Here is a 6,888-nt window from a genome sequence, read left to right as displayed (position 1 = left end):
AGACGCCCTGCCGTGCCCTCGAATGAACCTGCCCGAACGCCCTCGAATGATCCTGCACGAACGCCCTCGAATGACTTCCTGCACGACGCCCTCGAACGACTTCCTGCACGACGCCCTCGAACGAATTCCTACACGACGCCCTCGAACGAATTCCTACATGACGCCCTCGAATGACTTCTTGTACGACACCCTTGAATGAATTCCTACACGATGCCCTCGAATGACTTCGTTTCAACTCAGGTGCTTCGGCCCTGCACTCATCCGCCTGCACCTTCGCCTCTTTCAGACTTCAAACCCACGCACTTCATATTTCACCTTATGACTGTGTGTTTGATTGCTTGAATGATGATGCCTTAGCTCCACGCCAAGCCATTCTATATATATGGCTCACCCAACGTTTGAACCGTTGTGTCCTTATGTTGGCCGACCTCCATACTTCGCTCGAACAAGTTGGCTCGCCCCTTGGCCGACCCAACTCTTCACATTTTAACACGTCGGCCGGTTGGCTCGGCGCCCCCACCTAGGACCGCCTCATGCTATAAACCAACTGCCATCCATACTTAGTCTCATTTCGGATGCATTTCCTTTGTTTGTTGTCTGACTTGCTTGGCTCGCCCGTGCTTCCTCACCGTGCGCTCTCACCCAAATGTGCCTGTAACTTGTGGTCCTTAAAACTCACATCCTTTCTATGTTTACCAATCTCCTTCCTTCCAATCCATCAATGGTCCATGAAAAACCGAGTCTTTTCTTTCCTCCCCGTGGGTGGATTCCTTTGGTATTTGGTCGCTGAACAATAAGTGTGGTAATCCTCCATTGTGGAACGCTTATAGTCTTAATTCCTTTCTTAAGTTAGGTTTTGTTAATGATAGGGAGAATTTGAATTTCGATAGGTTACAACATTTAAATTATTATAAATATAATGTTTCATAGGAATTTTAGTAATATTAGTGCTTATTATAATGGTAGTGATATTATGAATTTCGATAAATGGAAACATTTAAATTATAAGAATAAAATGTTCCATAGTATTTTTAATCATATGAGTACTTATAATAATAATAATAACAATTATTATTATTATTATTATTATAATTAAAATTTGTATAATGAAAATAATAATAATATAAATTTCAAATGTGATAGTAATAATATTAATAATGATGAAAAATATAATATTAATAGTAATGATAATAATATCAATGACAATAATAATGGAAAATATAATAATAATAATAATAATAATAATAATAGTCCTCCTCATAGAAATAACTTTGTCAATATTTCTAATTTTTCCTTTCACTCTATTTATAGTCTTCTTGAAAAGGGATTAAATTTTATCTTCATTCCTAGAAAAATCCCTGTGGAAGAGATTATGTGTGACGTAAAATTTGCGATTTGGGGCTTACTTGATAATATCAAGGACACAATAAGGAACAACTGTGATGTTGTCCTCAGGAAGGAAAAGCTCCCTAGAAGGAACATTAGCATGGTTGAATTTGATTCCCTCAAATCCTTGAGCCATAACGAGGACATCATCATTCTTAAAGTCGACAAAGGTAGGGTTGTTGTTATTGTTGACAGAGATTATTATCACAGGAAGATGTTGGATCATCTATGTAATAGTGGAAGCTATACAAAGGTTATCAAGAATCCCCTGAAAAGGATTTCTAGAATATTCACTCTAGCTATAAAGTCTAGTAACACCATGGGTTCCTTGTGCCATAAGCTTATTGAGAGTAGCCCCATCACTCTAAGGATCTATGGGCTTCCAAAGATCCAGAAAGATGGGGCTCCCCTGAGACCCATTGTCAACACCATAGGAGGGCCAACCTACCTCGTAGCCAAATACCTAGCCTTGAAGATGAAACCCCTTATTGGCCTTACAGAGCCATTCGTCAAAGACTCTTCCTCATTTGTCAATGAGTTAAAGGGAATAATGTTTGACCATGGAGACATTCTTGTGAGTTTTGATGTGGTCTCCCTTTACACTTGAATCCCTATCAAGGATGACATTGAGGTCATCAATCGTCTCACTGACCCTAATACTACTCATTTAGTTGAGATTTGCCTTACTTTCACTTTTTCTACTTTGAAGTTGAATTCTCTGAGCATACATGTGGAGTTGCCATGGGCTCCCCGTGTCCCCGGTTGTTTCTAATATTTTTATTGAAGACTTTGAATTCAAGGATTTGGCCTCTGCCCATCTCCTACACAAGCTATGGAAAAGATTTTTGGATGACACTGGTGTCATCCGTCTCATGGCCAAGAAGAGTTAGATATGCTCTTCCATCATTTCAACAATCAATATTCCCCCATTAAGTTTACTATGGAGGGAGAAGGTTATGGGTGCCTGCCTTTCCTTTATGTTCTCATTTTGAAGAATGATAATTGTTCTTTCTCCCACTATGTATTCCAGAAGAAAACTCATACTGAGCAGTATCTTCATGCCAACTCTCATCATTTTCCTGCTTAAAAGTTGGGTGTTTTGAACATGCTAGCTACTCATGCACTGAGAATATTTGATGAAAATATCCTACATAAAGAGAAATTCCATCTCCTTAATGTTTTTCTTAATAATGGGTATGGTAGGCACCAAGTCCTAAAAGCTTTCCTTAAAGCTAGCAAGGGTCCCAGGGTTAAGAAAGACCCAAAAAATTTGAATCTCACATGTTCATCTCACTTTCATCTAGGGGACCACTATCAAGATTGCGAGAATCCTTAAGAAGCATAATGTTGCCTCAACCTTTAGACCCTTTAACACCATTCATAGCTCCCTAAGATCGGTAAAAGATCCTTTTGACCCTAAGGACATGACAGGTGTTTATGTTATTCCTTGTTCATGTGGGACCCCGTATGTTGGTGAAACTGGGTGCTCTATTAATTAGAGGATACATGAGCTCACAACTAACATAATACACGGGAGCACTCGTTCTTCAAACCTGGCGGAACACGCAGAGAAGACTAAGCATCATATTTGTATTGAGGATGCCCATATTATAGTTAATATTACTCCTTTTCATCATCGTAAGTTTAGGGAGGCCATAGAAATTGAGAAAAGGCCGAGCAATATCAACAGGGATGACGACTGGAAGATTAGTAACTATTGGATCCCTGCCCTTTCCTCTTAGCTCCCCCATTTTTCCTTCTTTGTTCTTTTTATTGGTGTCTTTTCTCATTTTACGCCCTCATCTTCTAGATTGTTTAAAATTCCTCTTTGTTCCCTGTGCTTTTGATTTATTGTTTTCCTTTATTGTTTGTCTCTCACTACATTTATTTTTCATTTTCCACTAATATTGTTAATGTTTTTATTCATATTAGTTTTCTTATATTTCATTTAGTTTTAAATTAAAAATAAACGGATAATAACACTTTCCTTATTATTTTTATTAGGTTAAATTTCATAGTTTAACTTCTAAAATTTAATTTTTTATTTTATTTATTTTTATTTATTTTTCTCTTTACTTAGTTTTATATATATATTATAGACATGATATATAAATAAATTAAGGCTATATTTAAACATAACCGATACTATAATATAAAAACATGGTAATTGATTAGTTGATAATCATTTAGGTTTGATCCCTATTTATCTTGTAATTTATTTAGAAACTTTGTCATTTAAATTTAAATAAATTTAATATACATATTAACTATTTAATTAATATACGCTTATATTTATATCCTAGTTTATCCCATAAGACTTTATTTAATATTATTAATATAAATTTATAATTTATTTAGTTTCAAATTAAAAGGAAGAAGTTACATATTTTTAGATAAATAAAATTGGTTTACAAATTCACTAATTTACTAACTAATTAATTACCTAATTAATAAACAACTAATTTTTAATCTTAATAATAAATAATTCCTATAATAATATAAGTCTTTATATAATGTATTCAATTTTGAAATAAAATAGAGGATAATAAGGTATTTAATTCTTAGTGTAAGTTCACAAACATTCTATTAAATATAAGCATATATTTTTAGTTACTTGTAAATAAACAGATCTAAGAAAGTAACTATTTAATTAATTAATTTTTTCCTATCTCTTGGCCAGTCAATTGTAGTCGTTTCCTTTGACAAAAGTAGTTTTCTCTTTCTAGTTGTTGAATGGTTGGTCTCTCTATTTAACTTGTTTCCATGATCTAGTTCTTCATCTTGTCCTCATGATGAACCACACTTGCTCATTCAAAATGCGTCGACAAATGAATTTTCATGTGATTATTGCCGAAAACTCATCTCAAAAAAAAAAAAATATTTTATATAAAATATAGTTATAAAATTAAAGTAATTTTATATTAAATAAATATTTTTATTAAATTATATTTAATTTTAAATAATTAAAATTATTTTATATAATCTTTATTTTAGTTATAGATTTCTAGAATATTTTAAAAATTTAATAAAGAAACTATATATTTTACTTTGATATTCTTGGAATTTGATCCCAAAGTATTATGAAATGGGTAATCAAAATATAAATAGGTATAAATCGAATCTATTTCTATGTGAAACATCTCTTGCCCATATGTTGTCTAGAGAGGGGTTTTACATTCACTTAACATTCAAGAATAGTGGAATTCAAGGTCCATAAAAAAATGCTTATCTTTGTGGTTGGAGGAGAATTGGACATTTATCATTACCTTGCTATCTTCTATGGTGCATTAGGAGAAGCAGGAAGAAGAAGATTTTTTACGAGACTATTCCAGAAATAAGAGACGCACGTTTAAAAATATTTGCATATTTCTTGGAAATTGAGCCTTTGAAGGAGAAGTCTCTTTCAAGATACATTATTTATAAGGAGTTATGGGGTCATTATCATGCCAAGTCCTTTCATTTCAATTGGTACAATGACTCTGGGTCAAATAATAGAGTTGAGCTATTAACTTTTCAAGGGGCACTTCTATGTGCCAATTGGCTAGCCATAAAGGACTTGGTTGTTTTCAGTGATTCAAAAGTGATCTTGGATTGAGTACATCAGAGATGCATCAAAATTCTGATGAGATCCTTCCAAAAAGTGTCTATCAATCATGTTTTTAGAGAACAAAACTAAGAGGAATATTTTTTGTCTAAGAAGGGCAACAATCAACAAATAGGAAGAATTTTCTACTCAACCTTTGAAAGTGGCATCCTCTACAGTTTGGGGAGTTTCAATTTTTGAAGGACTTCCAAGATAGTGACATTCTGAAACATTTCTTTGTTGTTTTTTAAAGGAACACTTATATTTCTATTAAACAACCTAGATTATAGACAAAAGCAAAACATTAATAAGTAACAACATTTCCACATCCCTCCAAAAATGCTTTGACCAAAGATAATGAGATTTCAGAGTATTTTTCTCCTTTTTTTCTACATAGTAATCCTTATACATTCACCACAAAACCCCATTGATATTTTTATATTTGCATAACATAAAAAAAAAAAAGATTATTTCTACTTGCTAACTAATCAATTTTTCCTGACCCATGTTGTTTGAGTTCTTCCATGTCAACCTCTTTTGTTTCCCCTTGTTTGCATCCTCAATTTCATTTTGTTCAACTTCTTATTGGATTTTTGAGATGTACTACGAACTTAGAAAGGGGGGGTCCCTACTCGTCATGTGCTGATGCATTGTCACCTTCCTCCCCTACGCCAAATACTTCATTCAGAACTAAAATGACTACCATTTCCACCTTCTCATCTAAATTCTCCACCTTTCGGTCAAGATTCACTATCTTTGTCATGATGACCTCCGTTGTTGCCTACATTGTCTCCACATCCTTCCTTAGACCTTTCAATTGACCTGTGACGAAGGTAAAATTAGGCCAGGCTTCTGATATAATCCCCCCCCCCCGCAATTCGTGAAATCATGACCTCCACTTCATGCCTAAATGCATCAAGGGAATTCTCAAAAGGGTCTCTGATGCGATTACTAGGTGACAAAGCCATACATCTGGCACAATGAGGATGAGCATTTTTCAACAATGCAAAGGCCCTCCATAACCCTCTTCTTATAGCCCAGATTAGCTCCAGATTGAGGACGCGAGAGGATGCTTCAGTTTTAATGCTCTTCGGTAGTGCACTCCTTGCAACCAATTTAATTTCCATCACTTCTTGCTCTGAGATTAGTTCTTTCATGACTGACCTGAGGTGATCATCCTAGAGATTAAGGAATATTTATTTTCTCGTTGTGTCTCTTCCTTAAATATCATATTTCTGCCTCTTAGTTGTCCTTAATCTTTCCTTGCTTCCTCTTACATATCCATCTCGAGATTAATGGATCCAACTTATCACCAGGACTCCAACCACCGAACAGATGTTCTAAGGAGTAAATTAAGCAATTAATCCTTCCATTAGAGTAATCACCATTCTCCATATTCTTCCAACACTTCAAGGTTTCCTAAATATTAATGTTCATGGGATGTGACATTTGGTTCATGCGCTCTCATCTCACTAAGTTCCCCCTGCTCCAAAGTAACTGCCTGATTCACCTGTTCATCCACCATCATATTATTATCCCTTTTAATGTGATAAAATTTGATTTTTTCAAACTTTCCCAACAATAAATATATTCTTTGCAAAGTTGGATTTGGGTCATGGTCCTTGTTTTGAGGCCATTTTATACATTTTTGTATGGTAATAAGGGAATCTCCAAAGACTATAATTTGTGTTATTCCTTCAATTGTTGCCAACCTCAACCCTTGCCATAATCCATATTCTTTCACCTAGTTGTTTGTGGAAACTCCCAGTCCCCAAGCAAATTTTTTCCATACTTTTCCATCGGGGCTAGAAATATCCCCTCCCACTCCAGCCTTCCCGAGATTTCCTTTCACCGCTCCATCAAAGAAGAGCTAATATCAGCCAAAAATTTTCCTCTATTCCTCAAAAATATCTCTAAAC

Source organism: Pinus tabuliformis, chromosome 4_2, assembly GCF_031772625.1.
Source record: "Pinus tabuliformis cultivar Carrire ecotype Pingquan chromosome 4_2, CPIR1, whole genome shotgun sequence".
NCBI lineage: Eukaryota > Viridiplantae > Streptophyta > Pinopsida > Pinales > Pinaceae > Pinus > Pinus tabuliformis.
This window is presented reverse-complemented; position numbering follows the sequence as displayed.